The 13,489-nt window shown below is 38.4% G+C and overlaps 1 pseudogene; it reads right to left on the bottom strand.

The window, feature by feature from the left end:
• Positions 1–12,452: 12,452 nt before the first annotated feature.
• Positions 12,453–13,254, bottom strand: LOC100993306 (ATP synthase F(0) complex subunit B1, mitochondrial-like; annotated as a pseudogene).
• Positions 13,255–13,489: the final 235 nt, after the last annotated feature.

Genomic DNA, 13,489 nt, shown 5'->3' with positions numbered 1-13,489 from the left:
TGCAGACGACATGATTGTTTATCTAGAAAACCCCATCGTCTCAGCCCAAAATCTCCTTAAGCTGATAAGCAACTTCAGCAAAGTCTCAGGATACAAAATCAATGTACAAAAATCACAAGCATTCCTATACACCAACAACAGACAAACAGAGAGCCAAATCATGAGTGAACTCCCATTCACAATTGCTTCAAAGAGAATAAAATACCTAGGAATCCAACTTACAAGGGATGTGAAGGACCTCTTCAAGGAGAACTACAAACCACTGCTCAAGGAAATAAAAGAGGATACAAACAAATGGAAGAACATTCCATGCTCATGGGTAGGAAGAATCAATATCATGAAAATGGCCATACTGCCCAAGGTAATTTACAGATTCAATGCCATCCCCATCAAGCTACCAATGACTTTCTTCACAGAATTGGAAAAAACTACTTTAAAGTTCATATGGAACCAAAAAAGAGCCCGCATCGCCAAGTCAATCCTCAGCCAAAAGAACAAAGCTGGAGGCATCACACTACCTGACTTCAAACTATACTACAAGGCTACAGTAACCAAAACAGCATGGTACTGGTACCAAAACAGAGATATAGATCAATGGAACAGAACAGAGCCCTCAGAAATAACGCCACTTACCTACAACTATCTGATCTTTGACAAACCTGAGAAAAACAAGCAATGGGGAAAGGATTCCCTATTTAATAAATAGTGCTGGGAAAACTGGCTAGCCATATGTAGAAAGCTGAAACTGGATCCCTTCCTTACACCTTATACAAAAATCAATTCAAGATGGATTAAAGATTTAAACGTTAGACCTAAAACCATAAAAACCCTAGAAGAAAACCTAGGCATTACCATTCAGGACATAGGCGTGGGCAAGGACTTCATGTCCAAAACACCAAAAGCAATGGCAACAAAAGACAAAATTGGCAAATGGGATCTAATTAAACCAAAGAGCTTCTGCACAGCAAAAGAAACTACCATCAGAGTGAACAGGCAACCTACAACGTGGGAGAAAATTTTCGCAACCTACTCATCTGACAAAGGGCTAATATCCAGAATCTACAATGAACTCAAACAAATTTACAAGAAAAAAACAAACAACCCCATCAAAAAGTGGGCGAGGGACATGAACAGACACTTCTCAAAAGAAGACATTTATGCAGCCAAAAAACACATGAAAAAATGCTCATCATCACTGGCCATCAGAGAAATGCAAATCAAAACCACTATGAGATATCATCTCACACCAGTTAGAATGGCAATCATTAAAAAGTCAGGAAACAACAGGTGCTGGAGAGGATGTGGAGAAATAGGAACACTTTTACACTGTTGGTGGGACTGTAAACTAGTTCAACCCTTGTGGAAGTCAGTGTGGCGATTCCTCAGGGATCTAGAACTAGAAATACCATTTGACCCAGCCATCCCATTACTGGGTATATACCCAAATGACTATAAATCATGCTGCTATAAAGACACATGCACACGTATGTTTATTGCGGCATTATTCACAATAGCAAAGACTTGGAACCAACCCAAATGTCCAACAATGATAGACTGGATTAAGAAAATGTGGCACATATACACCATGGAATACTATGCAGCCATAAAAAATGATGAGTTCATGTCCTTTGTAGGGACATGGATGAAACTGGAAACCATCATTCTCAGTAAACTATCGCAAGAACAAAAAACCAAACACCGCATATTCTCACTCATAGGTGGGAATTGAACAATGAGATCACATGGACACAGGAAGGGGAATATCACACTCTGGGGACTGTGGTGGGGAGGGGGGAGGGGGGAGGGATAGCATTGGGAGATATACCTAATGCTAGATGACGAGTTAGTGTGTGCAGCGCACCAGCATGGCACATGTATACATATGTAACTAACCTGCACAATGTGCACATGTACCCTAAAACTTAAAGTATAATAAAAAAAAAAAGAAAAAAAAAAAAGAAAGAAAGAAAACAAAGGGATGAAAAAAGAAAAGAAGAGAAAGAAATATGATATCCTCTAGGTTTTTGAAGATTGGTTGTTTGTTGAGGCACTCCTTCATTGCTTAGGCAGTTTACAACTCTGACTTAACCTTCACTTCCTGCTTTCATTAACCCTAAAGATCAGTCAAAGGTGAAAGTTTATGGCCTTCTCAGGTCTTTTCTGAGCAAGCATCCTGCTCTGAGTTTGTGTGTAACTTCCTAGATTCTCCATTATAGGCAAGAGTTTTCCAAAGCCCTTATTCCCTACAGATTCCTACTCTCAACTTTTTCTTCCTCGCTGTGTGGAAACAATTGTTTTCCCCAACCTTTCTTTTTTGTCTCAGCTGACAGATGCTCATTCTTTTGGCTTTCAGTGATTTAGAGGAACATACTCTGTGTATGATGGTGTACAATGTTTTAGAGGAACATCTGTCTGATTCTCCACCTTGAGAGAATTCCAAGGTAGATGAAACAAAGGCAGGACCCTTGTGTTAGTCTTTCAGGGAACCCGCAGACAGGTCAAAAGAGAAAAGAGTAATTCTTGGGAAAGAGGTCCACTAGCCTCCTTCTGGAACCATGTCCCAATATCAGGAACACAAGATACTGTCTTCAAGACCTCTGTTGTGCTGAGGAAAGGGACGGGACAAGGCTAAGTTAAACTGCTGCAAAGTTCTTTACTTTGTTTCAATGGCCTTTCTCCTGATTAAGTGTTCCCTTTGTTGCTGCAAACCATTGTCTCTCTTCTAGAGTTGAGATAAAGTTGACTCTGAAATTTTTTGCCAGGTTTTTGGTTTACTGACTTCCCTGTGTCTTGAAACTCTTTTTTTTCCCCCCCAGTTCTTACTATATTGTCCAGGCTGGTCTAGAACCCTGGGCTGCAGTGATCCTCCCACCTCAGTCTCCCAAGTAGCTGGGATTACAGATGCAAACTGTTGCACCCAGTGAAACCCTTTTTTAATAAAAGGGGTTCAAAGGTATTTTTTTCTTTTACAATACCAAAATGCAATTAATATTTTATTTTAAAAAATCAAAATTACATGTGGTCACTAATGCCTGTAATCGCAGCACTTTGGGAGACCAAGGCAGGAGAATTGCTTGAGCCTAAGAATTCAAGATCAGCCTGGGCAACATGATGAGACCCTGTCTCTACAAAAAGATAAAGAAATTAGCCAGCTGTAGGGGTGCACAACTGTGGTCCCAGCTACCTAGGAGGCTGAGGTGGGAGGATCACTTGAACCCAGCAGGTTGAGGTTGCAGTGAGCTATGGTCATGCCACTGCACTCCAGCATAGGTGACCGAGTAAGACTCTGTCTCAAAAAAAAAAAATTAAATTACAGACCAACTTTACCAATGATTATGTCAAACTTTTTGTGTGTGTTTCAATGGAAACTATGAATCATTTGCAGCATACCTTCCAGCTTATCAGATTCTAGTCTTGTTCATTGTCTTTGAGCTATTTGATCTCTTTTTATGTGTAGGTAACTGATAAATATATGACTGCTGTCTTGTTCTATAATGATTTTGACTAACTCTGTGGAAAAACCAGTTTTGTGCCTATTTGCAATTCCTTTCACCATCTCTTTACTCTGTATAGTTTTTTTTTCCATTTTAGCTTTCCTTTTGAAAGTTTTCATATTTGCTATTTTTATGTTTATATGAGTCATGATTTTCCCTTTTTCTGAAAATTTTCTGGGAATAATTACAAATGCAAATATCCTAAATACAAATATTAGCAAATAGAATTTGGCACCAAAATATCAAGTATATTATATATCTCAGGAATGCAAGGTTGATTCAATATTAGGATATATATTGTTATAATAGCTCAAAAAAACCCATCATATAATGTCTTTCCTTCAAGAGCTTAATTTTTTTTCTCTTTTATCAGTCAGCCCCAAATGTCAGGGAGCTTACATTTTTAATGGTTAAAGTATAATTTTTAGAAAGATAAAATTATATCTCATGTTGAATATCAAATGAACATGTGTCAGTTTTTTTTCAACCAGTTAATGAGGGAACTAGTAGATGTTAAAACTAGTACAAAGAGCATTTGAGGAGCCAGGAATCTACAGATAATTTAATAAAAAATTAGTATTAGATTGCTTGGGTAAACACTAAGTTGTTTAATACTCACAGGGCAATAAATGATACAGAGTAGAAGTTGTTTTTCTAACAGAAATCTACCTGTTAACTTCTGCCCCTACAGAGGTGAAAGAACACTCAGTACTCAATTTTGCCTATTTCTGATTTTTTGAGTTTTTCTATTACATTCATGGAGACAAAATGTTAGTTTTCCTGTAGGGCTGGCATGTATTTCGCTGGGTATAGTTTTGACATTTCTATAAAACTACATGACTGACAATGTGTTTCCCAAGCTTCTCTTAATAGTAACCCTCCTTATAAAACCATCTAGTGGAAATGACTGTGAAGTCAGCAGGAATTTACTACTCAAGATTCATACCTATGTTTCGAGGGTCAGTTTTTGGAGGTCAGTTTGGAGATGAGATGACCATAGCAAGGTTTAATTAAAGACAGGGTAGACAAACATGGAGCGGTCACCTCGACTTTTAAAATCTTTGAATTGAGACCTCCTTCATTTTGGATAAACTCATAGTATCCCTGCATTTGGGGGCACAGAAAAAGTGAAGTGTCTATATATTTCTTTAGAGCAAGACAGTGGCATTTTTGCATAGATGTTTTGACTCTGCAGTTTGAGATTAAGTAGCATAAGACTTATTCTGACGGTAGGTGGGATTGGTAGTGCTCAGGAACTTACCATAGCTAGGAACCAAAATTGTTCAAATAAAAAAATTCTGAGTGGAGAATATGGAAATAAATACAATGCAAGTAAGAGAAAACTCAAAAGAGACTGTTTATGCAGGGCTTGTTATAGCAAGGCCGTCAGCCTCCATCACTTGCATCTGGCAGACACTTGAAGGCAGACAGGTGAGTGCAAAAGCTCTATAGTGAAAAAAAGGAGGCTCTATGTGTGCTCTGATTGCAGGTTATTGGCATGGGGAAGTTGGAGGTGGGCTAACTAGAAATGTGGCATCCTATGTGATTGGTTTGGGGGAGATCATTTAGCAGTTCATCCTGAGTTGGAAGCCAGGGCAAAAATTAGGGAAGCTGGCAGTCATTGACCATGTTCTGATTGTTGTAGGCTGATTGCAGCAGAGGTTGTGAGGTTTTGAGAGGTCAGAGTTGGATTGCATATTTGGTCTGGCCATTGTCCATTTGTATATTCAGTCTCTTAGTCCCCCGCCTTTGGTCATTCTCTTACTTTCAAGAGGTTGACCAATTCCAGAAAGGCTAGGGATCCAGATCTTCACTGATGGGGGACTGTTTAGTCATCTCCATAGTCAATTGCATTGCAAGATGTTCTTCAATTCATAAAGAAGTATCACAAGTTCAAAAGGATTTGATACCCAATGTCTGCAATATCCTGTTAAACTTAGAAATCATCTCAATTGCCATTTTATAAGGGGCATAGGATATGTTTGGATAGTCGTTAGGACTTAGGAGAAAGTGTTTTTCTCAGATAGGTCATGCCCTAAATAATGGGCAGTGTTTTGGCAAAATTGTAACAACTTTTGAAATTTTATGTCCCTCTTTTTGTACAGCTAAGAGCAAGTAAATGAAATTCTTTGTTCTCTCAACAAATTATGACACTGTCTACATATTGTACTAGTACTGAATCACAAGGGAAATTTAAATCTTTTAACTCCCGATTGAGTACCCAGGAAATACAGGAGGGAGCTTCAATAACTCCTAGGCATGATTGTCCTGATATATTGTTGTCTTCTCCAGGTGAAAGGAAAGGTATTCACTGTCCTGGTCTAGAGGCACACTGAATAAGTTAGAATAAAGATCCACTACACTGAAGCAAGTGGTTTCAGGTGGAATTAATGACAGGTTGATATTTGGGTTAGGTACTACTAGCAAGTGAGGGATTACAGTTTTGCTGCTGATTCTCAGGCTGTGAAAAAAATATACTTTTGTGTTTGATTTATTTACTCTTAGGATGGGAGTGTTACAAGAGCTATTGCAGATCTTTTGCTATAAATCCTTAAACTATAGGTCTGAGCCCTTCCTTTGCTTCTGGTTTCAAGGGATCTTGGTGAACTTTGTATAATGGTTTGGTAGGATCTATTTAAATAGGTTCTGCTCCAATCATTTTTCCTATGTCAGTGGCATTTTTAGCCCATGAAGTGTTAGGTACAGTGTTATAATCCTTATTTGAGATATGCCTCAAATATAATGGAGAAGTAAATGTATCTCTAGACTAGAAACAACTTGGTAATAAATAGAGGTGTCCTCTGGAACCTCAAGACAAAATCCTCCTATTGTGCATTTAATATTACAATTCTATGACTAAGTAAGCCTTTCTATTTTAAATTTGCAGGGAGGGTATCACAGAGTAGAAAGGAACATTTTTCAGTTAAGGGCCTAATGGTTATAGTTAAGGGCTGGGAGGAGGTTTAAATTCTACAGGTGCCTGCATGCCTGGATCAAGGGAGAAATGGATCATTCGAGGCAAGTTGTATGTCAGGCTCTTTGAAGAAGTGTTGGCAAAAGAAAGAGGGTCTGAACCAGGGAAGGATGAGTCCATGGAGGTGCAGAAGGAGAGGATCAGAGGATAACAGAGAAGAGGAAAAGCTGAATATAGGGAAGCAACTGGAGATAAGGAGGGGGGCACTTAAGGGGGATTAGTCTAGTTTATTTTAGCTTACATTTGCTTAAGCTTGCTTTATTGCTCATTATCTTTGGCCAAAAGATCTTTTAGTGAAGCAATTTTTAATTCAGGTTTTCATTTAGAGGACTTTGCATACCATTAAGAAATGTTGCCTATTTGGCCAGAGAAATATTGTTCCCTTTCTTAAAGCACTTCTCAAATGAACAATTTTGTTCAAGTCAAATGTTCCCCAGAGTGGCCATTGAAGGCCCCAATCATTCTTGGTAAACTTATGCCTTTTAGAGAGACAGGTGCAAAAAATAGGATTATACTATGAGTACATTTAAGAAGGAGTTCTTTCTAGGGAGGAGAGATTTTAGACACACATGACTCCATGAGAGCTGGCCATGGTCAGTAGAAATGTGATCCTTGGACATCTCATGTTCGGGTCACTAACCTGAAAAGTGGCTGCCTCCATGCACAGAACCGATAATCTGCACCTTCCTAACTCCCAGACCCTGCAGATTGAAGACCAGAGAACACTCTCTCTTCATTAAGCCAAGCTTTTAAGACAAAAGGTCAAGACAAAAGAAGAAACTCATTTTGTTTTTGGTGACCACAGCAGAATTTGTCAAATGGACACCTGTCCAGTAAGAACCACAAATTAATGAGCCTCTGAGGCCAGCTGGAACAATAGGTTTATTAAGGCTATGCCTGTGTCTACCCTGTGATTCTCCTTAAAACGAACAATACTTTCAAACAGCACAACACAGAACAGAAGCACAAAAGACAGCAAAACAGAATGACCTGATTCCACCAAGGAAGCTAAACAAAGGGGAACCAGTTACAAACTCTGCTTATTGAACTGAATAAATGGGTAAGAAACTCAGCGTAAAGAAAGCCAAGTTTAGACCTGCTGCAAACTTACCACATCAGCGTGCACTCTGTAAGACACGAGTAGCGAGGCACAAGGGGCCTCCTACTGTAGCATCTTCACCTGGTTGATGGCAACAGACAGTGCAGAACGTATTCAGGTGGGGCGTCCAGTAAAATTGTGGAAATAAATGAAGACCACTGAGATGAGAATTTAAAAGACTGTTTTTTCAGACCTTGCTATAGACAGGGAGTCAGCCACGATCACTTGCTTTTGGCAGAGACTCCAAGGCAGCCAGGGAAGCCTTACAGTGAAGAAAAAAAAAATGGGGGAAGGCTTCAGGTCTGCTTTGATAGGAAGTTAATGGTGTGGGGAAGCTGCAGGTGGGCTAGCTAGAAGCCGGTCATCCTATGCAACTGAATTGGAAAGCACATTTGGCTTTCTCCGGTTGGTCCCGAGTTGGAAGCTGGGGCTAGAATCAGGGGAAGCTGGCAGTCACTGACCAAGTTTTAATCATTTTGGGCTGATTGCTGCAGCAATTGTGGGTCAGAGGTGGATTGCATATTTGGTCTGGCCATTGTTTGTATTTTCAGTTTTTCAAGGAGGGAGGTGATTTTTTTGTAGTCTGAAAATTCTTCATTGAACTGATAGTTGGACCAAGTGTTGTGGTAAGTAACAAATATAATTTTGGGTGGGCTTCTCTGGTCCCCCTGCTTGATAGGTTTCATTTGATCATTGGTCTGAGGATTGCTTTGGAGGTAATTTCATTTTTATAGTCTACTTCTAGTTCTTAACTCCTTTCTTCTTATCCTAGTGAATGACCCTGTACCCTGAAACTGATGCAGGGCTGCAGCAGGTTGCCTTGGCCTTTGCCTGCCCAAAAGTGTTCATTATTCCAAAAAGGCTGGTAGAAACGCTTTGAAGTCTGAGTCTTTTTTCTTCTGTTGTTCTTTTAAATTGTCAATAAGACTAACACAGGAATCTACACACAGAGGGTGATCAATAAGTGATTCTGACTCATTTAAAAATGTACCTTATATGCACCAAGGACCAGAGCTTACTTAGCAACAAACTGGCTCATTAAAATGGTATCATACCAGGTCATCCTTATTATCTTCCCCCCAAATTATTAAATGCACATGTTGCTGAGCAGGGTGCTTTGCAGATTACTTAAAAATAAAATAAAATCTATTTTTGACTGTAGGAAAATCTTTAAGAGCTGGAGCCACAGTCAGTTTCAAACTGCTTTTGCACCTGAGCAGAATTATAAGTTACTCTGTCCCAGAGATGAAGAGAGAATTAGGCTGCTCATTATCAAGGTTCCTTATAGTCTCCGCTCCACAGTTTCAGGCCTTCCCCAGAACTCACGAGTTGCCTGCTGGCATAACAGTTAATGAATAAAAACCAAGTAAAAGCTCTAAGGTTAAAAATTACTGAGAAGGGTTCAATATAACTTAAATAGGAAGACAAGTACTCCAACATTTACATTTTTAGCCATGGCTCTCTGGAGTCTTTGAATTTAGTTCTGTTTGTTCTATAGGGTACCTGACTTGCTCACACTATGTCAGTTAACAACTACCTATTAGCTTGCTGCAACCCAAGTCTCACTCCTTCTTTACCTTTGTCAAAGATAAAGAAAGATGGACATGAGTTGAAGTGGTAAGGACAGGTTTTATTCAGTAATATTCTATTGCAATAGGGAAAAGGGTCCAATGTGAAATGACCTGAGCTTTGATTTGTGCAGAAGTGAGTGGGTGTTTTAAAGGAGCAGTAAGGGAATAGTGACAGGAGTAGGCCAGCTCTCAATGGAGCTGGAGAAGTGAAAAATTAGAAAAAGTGAAAAGGGGGTTGGTCCATGTGAAATCAATCTGGGCTTATTAACTGGTGTTTATTAAACTTAAGCTCCTACCCTCCCACAGAGACTGGGAGACGGGGTTTCTATCTTCAAATGTTGGCTAGAGAAAACAGTAAATTCTTTTGACAGCCTTGAGTTTTCTAAGGCAGGCACTTGAAGAAGGGCTGGGGTCATTCTGGGGATTCAGCCTTGAGCTGTTAGCAACTATGTAAGTGTTCATTAAAGCATTTATAGGCCAAGGTTGAGGCCTAGTTGAGAAGACTGCTCAGAGGAGCCTGGCTAGAGTTTGGTCAGGGAAAGGATTTTTGTCACTCTTGATATTATTGTCAGTGTTAAAATGAGTTTTTTGATGCCCTCAAGGACAGCTTTTATGTGTAGAAGAAGCCATTTAGAGGTTTACTTAGGTTTCTTTTTAAATGAATGTTTTATTTACTTGATTCTTTCTTAAGCTTTTATTCACCTTCTAGTCTTTAAATTCTTTTTAAAAATCTAGAAAATTTTTGTAACTCCTTTTAAGGAGGATTTTAGGACCTTATTAAATTCCCTTAAACATCTAAGTTTATTAAATTTCCTTTTACATTACACATTTTATGTTAAAATGTTCAGTTTTCTTTTCAGCAATATGATTGTCTAACACAGTCTTCCTGACTACTCTTATTAATCTCACAAATTAAACTCATAAATACCGCAGGTTATCTTAGATTTTTTTCTAGACCATATATATATGTCTGTATAGATGTCTATATATATGTCTATATATCATATATATTTAGCAAGAATTCAATTTAATATCATAAGCCTAAATCAATTACACAAGTACATTTTAGAAAATTGAATTACAAGGCTAATAAAACATTAAAAAAACTAGCAGATATACAAGATTCCTTAATGCAAAATAATAACACTACAGATTTTATTTTCTTAATTTTTTTACACATACTGCTAATTCTTCCTGAGTGAAAACATCCTTAATCACTAGAGACACTTATGTCATATCAAGACATGTTTGGAGACATCTTCTGAGTAAAGTGAGGTTCTAGAATGACTCTCCCCCCACATACTTTTTTTTATTATTATTGTGGTACAAAATACAAAACATAAACCTTACCATGTTCACCATTTCTAAGTGTAGAGTTGAATAGTGTTCCATATATTCAGGTTGTTGTGCAACCAACTTGTTCACGTTGTGAAACTGAAACTCTATACCCATTAAACAACAACAGCCCATTTCCCTCCCAATTCCTGGCAATCACCATTCTACTTTGTTTCTGTGAATTCGATTGCTCCAGATACCTCATATAAATGGGATCACACAGTGTTTGTCTTTTGGTCACTGGCTTATTTCGCTTAGCCTGGTGTCTTCAAGATTCATCTATGTTTTAGTGTGTATCGGAATTTCCTTCCTTTTTAAGGCTGACTTTTAGAATGACTTTTAGTGACAGCAGTAAGTGGCTCAAATTAAGTCTTAATTGTAATCACTATAACTTTAAAAAAGGCCTGTAGAGAGGGTTTCGCATAGTTCAAGTCCATGCATTTAAATCACATATTTCATAATATCAGCAATATGCTGCTGGTTCTCTCCTCAGTTAAGATTTTCCCAGTAGGATGCCTCTTGGCTTTTAATACCTCTAACTTCATAAAACATATTTATCTCACAATACATTATTTGAGGTTTTTGTTTATATGGGGGGAAATTATATTTGTGTCCCCAAAGCTCAATGCAATATTTTTAATCAAAATGATGAGAGGAAAAAGCCATGAGATGTGATTCAAATACAATTGACAGAATGACAGAATCAGCATAGAATCCTTGACAAACATATCAAAGTGTCAGTAGGAGGGATGCAACTCTCATTATGTCCATGGTATAAAGAGAGGCACTGCAGCATTATTGCACACAATGCAACATTTGGTCATAATAATTTCACATCCTGACATTAGAGTCTGTTACTCATATGCAACTGCTTTTTGTATTTGAAGAAATTGGAGGCTTTGAGTTACTGTTGAGCATATTATACATTTTGCTGTTTAAAATAATTGGAGTTCTTGCTTCGGCAGCACATATACTAAAATTGGAACGATACAGAGAAGATTAGCAAAATTATCAAATTTTAAAAATAAATAGGCTGGGCATGGTGGCTAACACCTGTAATCACAACATTCTGGGAGGCCACAGCAGACGGATCATGAGGTCAGGAGATTGAGACCAGCCTGGCCAACATAGTGAAACCCAATCTCTACTAAAAATACAAAAATTAGCCAGGTATGGTGGCGGGAGCCTGTAATCCCAGCTACTTGGGAGGATGAGGCACAAGAATCGTTTGAACCCGGGAAGCAGATGTTTCAGTGAGCCGAGATCCTGCTACTTGCACTGCAGCCTGAGCAACAGAGTGAGACTCCGTCTCAATAAATAAATAAATAAATAAATAAATAAATAAATAAAATGATTGGAAATAGGCTCCTGTTAACAATTTTGTGTACAAGTGCAGATTGTCAGAAACAGTTTACTGACATTAAGCAGGAAATGCCTGAACGTGTCTCTTAAAAAAAGTGTGCAGCCGCCACCATGATTGTTGTTACTTTGCTTCATCATCTTATTTGGATTTTCACTTCTTTGTCCCCAAAATATTTAGATATCTTTCTGTCTAGCTTCAAAACCCTTTGGACTTGATCATAGCTTGTATCCTTTTCATATTATTTTCTATTCTATAGCTTGCATTCTTTTTATATTCAATTCTAGAAGATAGAGTTTTATAGTTTATAATTTGTAATTTTTTTTTCTTGTTTCAGTTGTCACTTTATTGCAAGATGGTAGAATTAATTACAAGTTTAAACTGTATCTTGGTAATCTTTAGCCAGGCAGCAAGTTTTAATAAAAACAAACTGTTTATTCAAAAGTGATCATGGAACAACTCAACATGCAGAGGAGGAAAGATGAGACCCATCTGATTGGCCAATAGGTTTAATTCTTTCACTACAATGACACTCAAACTTTTCACTTTTAGGAAAAGTAAACTGTAACTTCAGTAGACAGCAATACAGAAAGATTTTGGCACAAAGACTACCTTTCATTTAGTCGGTCAGTTGTTTCAGTTGTCTCAGTTGGGATGGATACACTGACAGAACTGGCTGTGCTTGAGCCTTCTTTGAGAGCAGCTTTAGATTTGCAATGCACTTGGCAACTGTCTCCTTTTCCTGCTGTGCAGAGATCCTCTGGAGCATGTGCTTCTCCACCCAGTTGATCATGTGCTCTTGTTCCTTTTGATGCATCATATTCTACATACACATATGATAGTCCAGGTGATTCTTTACCTTATATACTCTATGCAGCCATTTCCAGTAAATAACCTCCAAAGCCATAGCAATGTTATTCCTCTGGACATCAAAATAGTAATGGCACTTCTGAACCAATAACTGGAATAACTTCTCCAAATGAATCGTGTCCTGGATTTGTTTGATGGAAGCCTGCTTCACCTCTTCTAGTTGGGCAATTTTTTGCTCATTGAGTTTATCAGCTAATCTCCAATAGATGCACCATATTTTTAAATTACATAGACCAGTAACCTACTACTGATACTGTAGAGTAGGAGTAATCACATATATTTGTTTGGGTACCACATACAACACAAGCCCAGGCTCCAAGCACATAGGGTACTGTTACACAAGTTTTGGGATAAAGAAACGAAGAATTCCTCAAGGATCAGCCCAAGACAAACTTTTCCTCCATATTCAGGAAGAGGTGGTAGAGGGTAGGACTTGGCTGCCCTGTAAGAAAGGTCCTTGTTGCCTGCAATATCCCTGGACCTAGGAGGGCTGCATTCTTCAGAGAGGGCACTGGTGTGGTGGCAGCAAAAAGTACCCCCTGGGACAGCATGGTCAGTGAAGGTCCAGGCAGTGGTCTTCTAGAATTTATAATTTTTATAACTATTAGAAGACATTAAATTAAATTACAGGCATCTTCATGGCTTTGTTTAGTTTTTGCACTCGACTTCTGAGATCTTTCTACTGACGCTTTTATGTATAGTATGATTATTCTCTGTATATTTGCATTGTCTGTTTATGTTTGCCTCTGCACCTGCCTTGTCAAATTAAAAGGCCTTTGAGATGAG

This window comes from Pan paniscus, chromosome 6 (assembly GCF_029289425.2).
Source record: "Pan paniscus chromosome 6, NHGRI_mPanPan1-v2.0_pri, whole genome shotgun sequence".
Lineage (NCBI taxonomy): Eukaryota > Metazoa > Chordata > Mammalia > Primates > Hominidae > Pan > Pan paniscus.
This window is presented reverse-complemented; position numbering and strand designations above follow the sequence as displayed.